Source organism: Humulus lupulus, chromosome 3 (assembly GCF_963169125.1).
Source record: "Humulus lupulus chromosome 3, drHumLupu1.1, whole genome shotgun sequence".
NCBI lineage: Eukaryota > Viridiplantae > Streptophyta > Magnoliopsida > Rosales > Cannabaceae > Humulus > Humulus lupulus.
In genome coordinates this window covers 220,105,723-220,120,021 of record NC_084795.1, presented here as the reverse complement: position 1 = coordinate 220,120,021, position 14,299 = coordinate 220,105,723, and positions in this window count along the sequence as shown.

Genomic DNA, 14,299 nt, shown 5'->3' with positions numbered 1-14,299 from the left:
CCTTGCCTTAAGATCTTTTTAGATAGACTCTGCCCCCCAGCATGGTCTCCACAAAACCCTTCATGCACCTCAGCTAATAAATTCTTTGACTGGTCGGGTGTTATGCACCTGAGTAGAGGTAAGGAGTACCCTCTTCTATACAACACCCCATCCACCATGGTGTACCTAGCTACTTGTCTCATAATCTTCCTTGCTTCATTACGTTCCACTGGGAGGGTCCCTTGCTCAAGGTAAGCAATGATGGGAGTCATCCAAGTGTCGGCTATCGTGATCGGCATGGCCTCTTATTTATCAATGCTCGGCTCCGCCAAGTATTCTACCGGTACTATATTCAGCGTTTCGGCATCTTTTGCACTAGCAAGCTTTGCTAGAGAATCTGCATTAGAGTTCTGCTCCCGTGGTACTAGCTTGATGGTATACTCCTCGAACTGGGCTAGCAGATCTTTGGTCTTATTTAAGTATGCCACCATGCATAGGCCCTTTGCCTGGTATTCCCCCAATACTTGATAGACCACCAATTGGGAGTCACTATTTATTTCCACATACCGGGCACGTACATCTCTAGCCAATCGCAAGCCTGTTAGGAGGGCCTCATACTCCGCCTCATTGTTAGAAGCATTAAATTTGAATCTTAGTGCACAATGAATTCGGTGCTTCTCTGGTGTGACCAATATAATTCCAGCTCCTGAATGGTGCTCATTTGACGACCCATCAACAAAAAGTTGCCAAGTAGGAATTTCTTCTTTCTGCCTAGTAACACTCTCTTGCGGGTCAGGAACATCAGTGATTCCGGTACATTCAGCGATGAAATCTGCCAAAGCTTGGCCTTTAATAGGAGTCCTTGGATGGTACTTGATTTCAAATTGGCCTAGCTCAACTGCCCATTTCAGTAGCCGACCAGACGACTCCGACTTCTGTAAGACTTGGCGTAGAGGCTGGTCAGTAAGAACCTTAATGGGGTGTGCTTGGAAGTATGGCCGCAATTTTCATGATGCAAGTACCAAGCAGTAAGCCAACTTCTCGATCACGGGATACCGGGACTCCGCTCCTATCAATCGCTTTCTAACATAATATACCGGGTGCTGCACTTTATCCTCCTCACGTACTAAGGCAGCACTAACAGCGTGCTCCGTGACTGCTAGGTACAGAAATAGGTCTTCTCCATCAACTGGCTTAGAAAGAACAGGAGGTTGGGCCAAATGCTCCTTTATGGCCTGGAAAACTTGTTCACACTCTGCAGTCCACTCAAACTTCTTTCCTCCTCTAAGAAGGTTAAAAAATGGGACGCACTTGTCCGTTGATTTCAAAACGAACCTGCTTAGAGCTACAATCCGCCCAGTCAAGCTTTGCACATCCATTATTCTAGCTGGAGACTTCATTTCAACGAGGGCCTTGATCTTCTCTGGGTTTGCCTCTATTCCTCGGGAGTTCACAATACTCCCAAGGAATTTTCCAGAATCCACTCCAAATGAACACTTGAGGGGGTTTAACTTCATGTTATACTTCCTCAGTATTGCGAAGCACTCCTCTAAGTCTCGCACGTGCCCTTCAGCTTCCTTTGACTTCACCAGCATATCGTCTACGCACACCTCCATGCTCTTGCCGATTAAGTCACGAAACATACCATTCACTAAGCGCTGATAGGTAGCTCCTGCATTCTTCAATCCGAAGGGCATGACCCTATAGCAGTATAGCCCTATATCTGTTCTGAAGCTGGTATGCTCTTCGTCAGGAGGATGCATGCTGATCTGGTTGTACCCCGAATATGCATCCATGAAGGATAATGTTTCATGACCAGAGGTTGCATCTACCAATTGGTCTATTCTCGGTAAAGGAAAGCAATCCTTCGGGCATGCTTTGTTTAGATCAGTAAAATCTACACAAGTCCTCCACTTTCCATTGAGTTTGGGCACCAACACTGGGTTTGAAACCCATGAAGGGTAGTATGCCTCTCTGATAAACCCATTCTCCTTCAATCACTCTACCTCCTCCTTAAGAGCCTTTGCTCGATCCTTGTCCAGCAACCTCCTCTTCTGCTGCACTGCTGGATAGCTTTCATCCACATTGAGCACGTGGCTGATCATAGTTGGTGAGATACCCACCATATCCTTATGAGACCAGGCGAAGACATCTTGATTCCTTCGCAAGAATTCTATCAGCTGTGCTCTCACCTCAGCTTTCAACTTCTTTCCAATCTTGACCACTCTCGTCGGGTCATTCTCATCTATAGGGACCTCCTCTAACTCCTCAGACGGTCCCACATCACTCTCATAATCCCCAAAGCGAGGATCAAAATCTCTTCCCTCGCTTTGGGCAACACCCTATTTGGTGACTTCATCACCGGATGGGGTCTTCTGCTTTTTCAAACTAAGAGTGCTCTCCTAGCTACACTCCTCTAACATCTCTTCATCGTTCACTACTGCAAGACTCTGGTCTACGTCCATCTCATCCACCTCCTCTCTCTCAACACATATAATCATGTTGTTCTCCTTGGCTCCTTTCTTCGCCTTGGCTATCGAGGCATTATAGCACTCCCTAGCCTCCCTTTGGTCTCCTTGGACACAGCCTATGCCAGCACTGGTCGGGAACTTCATGGAAAGGTGCCAGATTGAAACTACTGCGTGCAAGTTGGTGAGTAGTGGTCAACCAATAACCACATTGTAGGCAGACGGGCAGCCAACAATCAAAAACTCAGTCATCACGGTTTCATGCTTGGGGGCTTCCCCCGTCGTGACTGGTAGCTTGATTGTCCCAGCTGGTGACATTCCTTCTCCAGTAAACCCATAAATGACGCGAGAGCATGGCTTCAAGTCATTGATAGATAGCTTCATTTTTTCAAAAGAGGACTTATAAATAATGTTTGCGGAGATTCCTGTATCGACCAGACATCTTTTCACCTTCATATTAGCCATTTGGACTGTCACAACAAGAGGGTCATTATGAGGATACCTCACGTGTTTAGCATCTTCCTCAGTGAAAGTGAGGGACTCACTTTCATACCTTGGGTTCTTTGGTGGTCGCTCCTCCACCGTCATAACCTCGGAGGTGGATGCCGCACCCAACTCATGACGAAGGGCGCGAGCATTCCTCTCCCTCACCTTGTTGCTATCCCCAGCAAGATGTGGTCCTCCACATATAGTATCTAGTGTGAAGTCCACAAGTTCGGGTTGCAAAGGTGGGGACCGTTTCCGCTTGAACCCAGGATTATTGTTGTTCCCCTCTCCTTGGGCTTTCTCTGCTCTGTACTTTTTTAGCTTCCCCAACCAGAGGAGAAACTCTATCTCATCTTTGAGGTGATTACGCTCGTTCGTGTCGTGACCATAGTCTCCATGGAAACGAAAGAACTTGTTCATATCCCTCTTACAAATCTCCTTCTTGATTGGTGGGGATTTCCGGTAAGGGACCTCCTGATGACTGGCTAGATAGATCTCCGCCCGGGTTGCCGAAAGAGTGGTGTAGTTGGTGAATCGAGGTTCATACTTCGTTGGCTTGTCGTTTGATCCCGACTTAGCCTTTTTCTCATTGCGGCGGTCAGACCCGTTATTCCCACGTTTCTTACCACCACCTTGATCATTTCCGCCATCCTTGGGGGTATCACCTGATCCACTTGGTTTATTCAACCCATTCTCTCCCTTCTCAATAGCATCATCCAACTTCATGTACTTGTCCGCCCGGTCTAAAAACTGTTCTAAAGTTGAAATTGGATGGCGACGGTTGCTGTCCCACAAAGGACTTCGATAGATAATACCGGAAGAGATCGCCACCATCTTCCCCTCATCTCCAACCGCAGTAGCTCGGTTAGCTTCTCTCATGAACCTTTGAATGTAGTTCTTGAGAGAATCATCTTTACCCTGCCTAATATCCACCAAGTGGTTGGCATAAACAGGAGGGGTTCGGGCAGTACTAAACTGCCTGCAAAACTCCTTCCTAAAGCTCTCCCAAGAGGTGATGGAGTCTGGTTTGAATTTCCAGTACCACTCCTGGGCAGTGTCTGACAATGTGGTGGGGAAGACTCTGCAGCGGTAGTCATCACTCACCCCGAGCAGCTCCATCTGATCTTCAAACTTCCCAACCTGTCTCACTGGGTCTGCCTTTTCTGTATAAACTGGCAATACCGGTGCTTTGTATTTCTTTGGTGGTTGAGCTGCTCTAATTCGAGCACAAAAAGAGCTACCACTCCTGTGGTCTACCGAATCAATAGTTGGTTGTTTTGACAAACTCTGGACTGCCGCTGTCAAGGCATCAATCCGGGCTTGGATGCCTGGGGCCACTGCTGGGGACTCACTCTCGGGACCGCCTGGTCGGGCACTCCTATCCGGCACACCATCGTCGAGTATTTCTACTCGACAGGTAGGACGGATTGGCTCTTGCCCTTCGACCGGGCCGGTCCTCCTTCTATCATCAATGATGTCCCTCAGGTCCTTCTGAGTGGTGTTCTTTCTTAACCGGTCGAACACCGTACTCCGAGTCTTCTCGGAAGGTCTGTTGGGTGGAGCGTGCTCCTTGCCATTGTGCTGGTTGGGATGTCGCGGTGGCTTTCCCGTTTGAGCTAGTCGATCCTCTCCTCCTCGTTGGTTATTATTCTTCTCCTTCGACTGGTTGGTGTGATGACTGTCAGCCTCATCACGTCCATGCCCATCTTTGAAGTGGGAAGTATCTTTACCACGAGGAGCTCTATTGTGCTCTTGCTCAGAAGGTGTTTTCTTACTGCCTGACCTATGACTCCCTGACCTGGAAGTCTCTGATCGGTGGCTCCTTGAGGGGGTCTTAGAGTTCCCCCTTTGGGTTGAGGCAGTGCGCGATCGGACTCCCTCCTCCTAATGACCAGGTGGGTTACCACCACCCCTGCCTGGTCTATCAGTTTTCTTATGACCAGCTTCTGTGGTCCTTGCCTCTGGGGTGGGTGCCACCCCAAGTGCAGCCTGAGCATTGGCTCGGGTCAGTTGCGTAGCTGCCTCCAGAGCAAGTGCAACTTCGCGATGTCACTTGTCGGCCTCCTCCTGCTGTCGACGGATCTCCTCGCTCCTAGCATCCATCTCCCATTTCTGCCTGGCCATTTCCTCAGCAAACGCCTCCTGCCTAGCATTGAACTGAGCCAGCTCCTCCTGGAATGCGCTCATGGTCTCCTGGAGCTCTTCAACTTCTGGAGCTACATCCTCGAGCACGACTCTAGGCTCAGTCTCACGATCTTGAACGCTGGGACCCTCTGATCTAGCATGCTCCTTAGTTTCTTCAAGAATACCAATTATCTTCACCGTACTCCGACTCTAGGCTCAGTGTCAACTGAGTTTCTTCAGTGTAAATATTCAAGAATACAAAAAGGGTTCTCTCGAAAACACACTTTCTCTCTCTAGAACTCAGACCAATTATCAAATTGCCAAAAGTCCCTTTACGATCCCATCAACCCTCTATTTATAGGCCTGGGATCCTCAACTGATATCCCCTTCAGATAGGGATATTTTATTATTCATATTATATTTAAATTACAAGAAATATTTAAAATATAACAGATTCCTCAATTTGAGTGAGGAATGAGAGATTCCCGCGGTGCCCAGACCGATTCTTACTGAAGTCGTTTCTGGGAATTTGACGTAGTCTAGTTTGTTTGTTGATGATTATTGTCTTCTGGTCGGACATATGCATGTTGGACACCTGCATACGGACCATAACCCTTACTCTCCTCGGACCAAGATCCGACCACAACCCCACTTGGTTCTCCTCGGACCAAGGTCCGAGCCACATGCATTGGATCTCCTCGGACATGGTCCGAGCCAACATCTTTGAGCATTCCTCGGACTAGGGTCCGATCGGACCCGTTGTTACCTTCTCCTCGGACTAGGGTCCGAGGCAATCACCCTTGCCTCTCCTCGGACTAAGGTCCGAGGCAATCTTTTGGGACCTCTCCTCGGACTAGGGTCCGAGGCCATTTCCTTGGCTCACTCATGGAGGCTTTCCTTGGACATGGTCCGAGGCACGCATGGGACCTCCCCTCAGACTTGGTCCGAGCCAACCACCTAGGAAGCCCTCCTCGGACATGGTCCGAGCTCAGCATTTAGGAGACTCTCCTCGGACATGGTCCGAGCCAATTACCTAAGGCTCTCCTCGGACATGGTCCGAGCTAATCGCCTAGGAGGCTCCCCTCGGACATGGTCCGAGCCAAGCACTTGGTTCCTCCAACTAAGGTCTGATCGGACCTTTTGTGGCCTCTCCTTGGCCAAGGCCTAAGTCCATCTCTTGGCATGCATGGGTTCCTCAGACTAGGGTCCGAGCTAAGACCACCTTAGCCCAAGTATTCTCCTCGGGTGTATTTGGCTTGACTATGACATCTCTCAAGCAATCCAAATTCTTCACTGATACATTGGGCTACTGCTAAGCCAGATCACCCAACTAATCCATGCCACGTGTCAATTTTACTGCCACATCATCCTTTTCAAATTTTGGGATAACACAAACACTTGTATATGCTTTTTGCTCATGCTATTTAATTTTTTCAAGCTAATGGTATATGTACCACTAATGCGCCCTTAATATCCTATGAGTGTGACCATAGGTTATTAAATTTAGAGAGATTGCAAAAAGTATAGCATATTAGAACGAAATCAAACTTTATTCGAATAATTTATTAACAGGAACAAAGCAAAAATAAATAAGCATGGTTACAGGTGACATCATTCCTACACTATTGATAGTGAGGTCGTAGATGTTCGCCATTCAATGCTCATGGTACCAAACTCCCATTCAATCTTGCCAACTTGTATACGCCAGGTCGAATGAATGATTCGATCTGATAAGGTCCTTCCTAATTAGGCCCGAGCACGCCAGGAGCTGGATCTCATGTCGCCAAGACCACACGCCTCAGCACCAAATCTCCCACACCGAATTTTCTATCTCGAACTCTTTTATTGAAATACCGGGTAGCTCGCTATTGGTATGCACCATTTTTTAGCTGAGCTTCATCTCTTCTTTCTTTAATCAAGTCTAGACCTACTTCGAGCTAGGATTGGTTGGAGGCTTGGTCATAAGTGAGGGTACGAATTGTGGGAATTTTGACCTCGATTGGCAGCATAGCCTTGCATCCACATGCCAGAGAAAATGGGGTATGTCCCGTTGAAGTATGGGTTGCGGCTCGATATGCCCACAGAACTTGGGGCAACTCTTCAGGCCATTTCCCTTTAGCTTCTTCCAACTTTTTCTTTAGAGCACTCTTTAGGGTTTTATTCAAAGCTTCGATCTGGCCATTCGCCTAGGGATGGGCCATAGAGGAGAATCTCTTTATTATCCCATTTTTTTCGCAAAAGTCAGTAAACAGATCGCTGTCAAATTAAGTACCGTTATCAGACACAATCTTCCTCGGCATCCCATATCGGCATATGATGTTCTTTACCACGAAGTCCAAGACTTTCTTCGAGGTAATTGTCGCCAGAGTTTTGACTTCGGTCCACTTCATGAAGTAATCTATGGCGACTACTGTGTATCTGACTCCACCTTTGCCAGTTGGCAATGAACCTATGAGGTCAATTCACCAGACCGTAAATGGCCACGGGGAGGTCATCATAGTTAGCTCGGAAGGTGGACCTCGAGGGATTGTGGCGAACCGTTGGCACTTGTCGCATCTCTTGACATAATCGAACGAATCTGCTTTGGTGGTAGGCCAGAAGTACCCTTGGCGTATGATTTTCTTGGATAGGCTATGCCCCCCAGTGTGGTCTCCACAAAATCCTTCATGAATTTCTTCTATGATCTTCTTAGCCTCGGGTGGAGTCACACATCGGAGTAAGGGCATGGAGTATCCTCTTCTATATAGCCTTCCATCTATAATGGTGTACCTGTGGATTTGATACATCAGTTTTCGAGCCTTGGTCTGTTCTTCTGGGAGAATGCTGGCTTCAAGGTATTCAACTATCGGGGTCTTCCAGGTTGGCTCAGAATTTATCATGCAAACATATTTCTGTTCAGGCTCGATTATACTTGGCGTCGTTAGATGTTCGATTGGCACGACATTCAACTAGTCGACCTCGGTGGATGTGGCGAGCCTGGCTAAGGAATCTGCGTTTAAGTTTTGCTCTCGGGGGACCTGTTCTATCGCATAGAACTCTAAATGCTCGAGTGCTGCTTTTTCCTTTTCTAAATATGCAGCCATTTTCGTCCCAAGAGCCTAGTATTCCCCTAAAATTTGATTAACCACAAACTGGGAGTCACTGTAGCAATGTATCGCTTTAGCCTTGAGTTCCTTGGAAATCTGAAGTCCTACCAGTAGAGCTTCGTATTCAGCTTCGTTATTTGATGCTCCAAAGTAAAATCTCAAAGCAGAGTGAAATCGACTTCCTGCTGGGGTGATCAGATTACTCCTACCCCCCACCCATTTTCATTGGAAGACCCATCAACATAAAGTTTCCACGGCTCGCGGGCTGGGGTTATAACTTCATCGTTAGTCACTCTAGTGCATTCCACTATGAAGTCTACCAAGGCCTGTCCTCTTATGGTTGTCCTCGAATGGTAGGTGATCTCGAATTGCACGAGTTCAATGACCCATTTTAGTAATCGGCCCGAGGCTTCTCGCTTGGACAAGATTTGTCTTAGTGGTTGATCGGTCAGCACATGGATGGGGTGTGCCTGGAAGTAAGGTTGGAGCTTTTGAGATGAATGGTATCAGGCTGAGAGCGAACTTCTCCTTTAAGGGGTATCTCTATCCTGCCCCCAGTAACCTTTTGCTGATGTAGTAAACAGGCTTCTGCACCTTCTGCTTCTCTCGGACGAGTGCGACGCTAATGGCGTGCTCGGTCATAGCAAGATATAGGTACAGAACATCCACCGTGATGGGTTTAGACAAGATTGATGGTTCCGCGAGGTGCTTCTTGAGTTCCTGAAAAGCTGACTCGCATTCTTCTGTCCACTCGAATTTTTTTCCTCCCCTCAAAAGATTGAAAAATGGAAGACAACGGTCTGTAGATTTTGAGATAAACCTACTAAGTGCCGTCATCCGTCCAGTCAAACTTTGGACATCCTTATGCTTCCGAGGTGAGAGTATATCAATCAAAGCCTGGATCTTGTCTGGATTTTCTTCTATTCCCCAGGCATTTACAATGAAGCCTAGGAACTTTCCCGAGCATACTCCGAAGGAGCACTTCTGGGGGTTGAGCTTCATGTCATACCTCTGTAACACGGCGAAGCATTCTTCGAGGTCATCTACATGGTTATTTTTATGCTGAGCTTTAACTAACATATCGTCAACATAAACTTCCATGTTGTTACCTAATGGTTCAGATAACATCATGTTTACGAGTCGTTGGTAAGTGGCTCCAGCATTCTTGATTCCCAACGGCATGACATTGTAGCAATATAGTCTTTCGTTCGTCATGAAACTCGTATGCTCTTGGTCAGGGGCATGCATGGAAATCTAGTTATATCTAGAATAGGCATCCATGAATGACATAAGTCCATGCCCGGCTGTGGCATTTACAAGCTGGTCGATCCGAGGTAGGGGAAAGCAGTCTTTAGGAAAGACCTTATTGAGGTCCGAGTAATCGATACAAGTCCGCCAGGTCCCCTTAGGTTTCAAAACTAGTACTGGGTTGGCTACCCAATCGAGGTAGAAGGCATCCCGTCTGAATCAGTTTGCTTTCAACCTGTCGACTTCCTCTTTTAGGGCCTTCTTCCAGTCGTCATCCAGGAGTCTTCACTTTTGTTGCTTCGGGGGGAAGCTTTTGTCAATATTCAAAGCATGGCTCACTACATTTAGATTTATCCCTACCATGTCCAAATGCGACCATACAAAAACATCCTGGCTCTTTTTCAAAAAGCAAATTAATTGCTATTTCGTTTCTTCGGGAAGGTTTTTTCCTACCTTTACTATCTTCAGGGGGTCTGCTTCCTCGAGCCTGACTTCTTCGAGCTCTTCCAATGGCTCGAGGTCAGCTCTTTCCTCTATTCTTGGATTGATTTCTTTGTCTATCTCGAAGACTATTCCGTCCTTATTTTGAATTATGACAAGTGTTTGTGCGCTTGTCTGTTTTTTTCCTCTAATGGAAATGCTATAGCATTCCCTCCCTGCTAGTTGGTATCCCTTCAGTGTTCCGATGCCACTAGAAGTCAGGAACTTGATGGCCAAGTGCCTCACAGACGAAATTTCCCCCATCCCTACTAGGGCGGGTCTCTCGAGCAGCACGTTGTAGGCCGATGGTAGATCCACTACTACGAATTCCATCATCTTGGTTGTTGAGACTGGGAAGTCTCCCAAGGTCACGGGGATTTCAATGGATCCCATACAGGTAATCCCTTCTCCTAAAAAGCCGTACAATGTCATTGCACAGGCCTTTAGGTCATGAAGCGCGAGTCCCATCTTTTCTAAGGTGGCCTTATAGAGGATATTCACTGAGCTCCCATTATCAACAAGGACTCAATGAACCCTCTTATTCATGAGCTGGAGGGTGATGACCAGCGGGTCATTGTGAGGAAATTTGACATAGGATGCGTCGTCCTCAGTAAAAGTTATAGGTTGAGAGTCAACCCTCTGGTGTTTCGAAGCCTTGGGTTCGGGTTTGTTAGGGGACTCGTCACCAGTTTTCAACTCATTCACGTATTATTTTTGGGCATTCCTGCCCGATCCTATGAGATAAGGTCCCCTCGAGATGGTTACGACATCTTCTCCATCAATTGGAGGGGGTCTCTCATCTTCCCTTGCTCGGGAGTTATTGTTTTGGGCAGGTGGTGGTGCAGCTGCCCTTTGGCTGGTAAAAGCCTGATTGTGGTTCTGGTTCCTTACATACTGCCCGATGTACCCTCTCGAGATCAGACCTTCGATCTCGTCCTTCAATTGCCTGCATTCATCGGTTGTGTGTCCAGTATCTCTGTGAAATCTGTAGTATTTACTGGAGTCTCTCTTTGATTTCTGGTTTCTCATGGGGTTCGGACACCTGAAAGGGACCTGGTTTTCATTAGCCAGGGAGATATTCTCCCGAGACTCATTGAGCTCGGTGTAGACCTTGTACTCGGAGAAATACCTTTCCCCTTTCTTTTTCTTTCCCCCTTCCGCCTCGGGGTTACTCCCTTCATTCTTCTTTCTTTTGGAAGGGTTTTCCACAGAGGGCTTCGAGGTTGATGGATCCACCGAGGTCGAGGCAGAGTTTATGTTTGTCGTTGTAGTTACGGGCTGAAAGGCCATATTCAATGCTGACCTTGCCTCCTCTACATTGATGAATCTCTGAGCTCGTCAATTGAACTCGGTTATGGATCTCACAAGTTTCCTCTGCATATCTTCCCGGAGGGGGCTTCTAGGCATCACCCCGGCTCGGACAGCCATTAAATGGCCGTTGTTGTCTACGTAATGAGCTCAGGCGACTTCCAAATAGAACTTTGTAAGGTAACTCTTCAACGTTTCATTTGGCTGTTGCCGGACATTGGTCAAGGAAAATGCCTCAGGCCTTATTCCGATCATGGCTATGAATTGCTTCTTGAAATCTTTAGATAATTGATCCCAAGAAGCAATCGAATGCCTCTTATATTTTTCGAACAAGTTTTTTGCTGGTCCTGTGAGCGAGGCTGGAAACAACATGCATCTCAGCTTAGCCCTCATTACTTGCTCTCATAATAGTATTAAACGTACTTAAGTGGCCGTACAGATCAGATTTCCCATAAAACGGTGGGACATGAGGAATCTGAAATCCTTGAGGAAACGAAGTGCTGGAAATATGGGGGGCAAAGGGTTCGAGTTCCTCGTCAAACTCTTCGTCCCGATCCCAACCTCGTTTATTTTGTAAGAGCCTGAACGCTCTTTCCAGTTGATCAATCCTTTCTTGGACTGGATCCACGGGGGGTCTGACCTGAAATTGGTTGTCATTGATCACAATTCCAGCTTCACGCCTCCGCATGGGATCCTTGCGTCCATTTAGGTGATCCCTCAGGTCTGGGTTCGAGGGGTTATTATTACCCCGATTCTGGTTCAGGTGTTCCCATAAGTCTAGGTGGTCCCTTCGACTCCCAGTATTTCTGCGTCCCTGGTCATTCATACTGACCGATCTGGTGTCTCCAGAGCCCTCGCTGGTAAGACTCGCTGCACGATTGTTTCGAGATTGGTTCTTTTCTAGTTGTCTTGTCTCAATTGTGTGAGACCGAGACATTTGTCTTCTCGTAGGCTGGGCACCTCTACGTTCTCTAGCAGTCTCCCCGTTCCCAGGTTTCCGCCCAGCTCGCCTTTCCCTATCACCCTGAGTCGGTTGCGTGTTTCTCCGAGGCGGTGAGGGATATCTTATCAGTGATGGTGGGTGCCTTATGGGTGATGGTGGCTGCCATCCATTACGGGGCCTAGAAGGTCCTGAGTTTGCCTGTGTCAGTTCAGGAACGTTCTACGTGAAATTAAGTTAAATTAAGCCTAGACATTTTCTCATTTAAATAAAAAAAACAACACTTAAATAATAATGTAAACATTTATGGTTACATATAAAAAATATCATTTTTACATATACGTAACTTAGGGTAATAATTTATGCAATGCACTCACATTATTTATTTCATTTAAAAGACATTTCTTATTTTTAAATAAAAAATTCTAGCAACTATTAGATCACTCAAAAATCATAAACATGGATTAAAAACCACATTTTCGTCATAAAATATATATAAAAAATAACTGCATGTATTAATTGAGTAAAAACACTATTTTACATGTGAAATAAAACACCCTTTTATTTACATAAAATCAAAATATCATTAGAGACATCACTTGTACATTTAAATCATTGTTTCACCAATATACTCACCAATTATACACAAAAATCAGCAAGCATAATTCATCATGAAATTCATCTTCAATTTATGCTTCTCAAAAAAACTCAAACCATAACCTTCGTGTAAACACTAATTTATCATTTATAAAAGATTCAAGACAAACTCTTCATTTAACCCATTAACCTAGCATGTTCCTAATGTGTATATGTTACAAGAAGAATAAAAAAAAACAACACCAACATGCAACAATACACTAATGGTCGAAACCTTCATAGCATCAATCAACCAATCCAATACTCATACCCTAGCATGTATCCATTACCATCATTGCATTCTTATTACACAAACCATTTGATTCAATACAACCATGAAAACATAACCATAAGATTTTATATTTCATGTATAACAAAAAACCTCTATTCATGCTTTCCTATATACACCACACGCCCAATGCCAAACCCTCCATGCATCAAATAAAACAACCCTTCAACCCAAAATCCATAATATCAATCAACCAACCAATCAAAAGAGAACAAAAAAATATACCATTATTCATAAAAAATATCCTCAAAACAACAAGAATCAAAAGATAAGAATAACAACCATATGACAAAAATGGGTTCCCATTACCTCTCTCAGTAGAACTCAATGACCAAAACAATGACCGCCACTTTTGATCAAACTGCCCTGGGGATTTCAAAAATCATAACAAAGAGAAGAAGAGAGTTCTTAGCATCAAGAAAATAAAAAGATAACTTAGAGGATTCAAACCACAAACCCAAGAACACTTACCTAAGACCTTGAAAATCCTCCTCTTCTCTTCTCATTCTTTCTCTTTTTTCTCTCTCTAGTTCTCATGCTCTCTCTCTCTCTCTCTCCCCTTCCCTCTTGCACGCTTGCCACAATGAGTTCTCAATACTCATTGCTCACCTACTTATTTCCCTAAAGGTCCTTCAATCAAAACTAATGAAAGGGAAACTAATCAAGCCTCTTCCCAAATCAAGGTAATAGAATGATTGACCCTAATCAAGAGAATTAAATAAAAACAAATAAGAAAAGAAAAAAATTCCAATTCCCTTTCCTTTTCTTGTGGCTACCGTCCATACCCCTCTCCATCTTTCCTTTTCTTTATTTTTTTTCCCACAATTATTTACTCACCAAAATAAGCCAACCAATGAAATATACAATAATTAGTGATTCTTTTCCTTACCCATTTTAGCTAAATCATCCAATCAAATAGATTTAGGACCAAATCAATTAGGAAAAGAAAGCATTCCTTTCCCATTAAGCCTTACATGCCTATCTCTCATTTCTCTTTATTTTATTTTATTATTAATTATTTTAATTAACCCAAATATATCAAATAAAAAAGAAATAATGTGTAGGAAATTTATTTCATGCACACCATGCAACCATGCACATGCACACACCGAATTGCTAAGGTGCATCACTACCTACCATGCACCTTGGTGCATTCAATCAAAACTCATTTTACTCACAAATTAAATTAATAAATAAATAAAACAATTAACAATTAAATTCTCACAATTTCTACCAAACAATTCAAACAATAAAT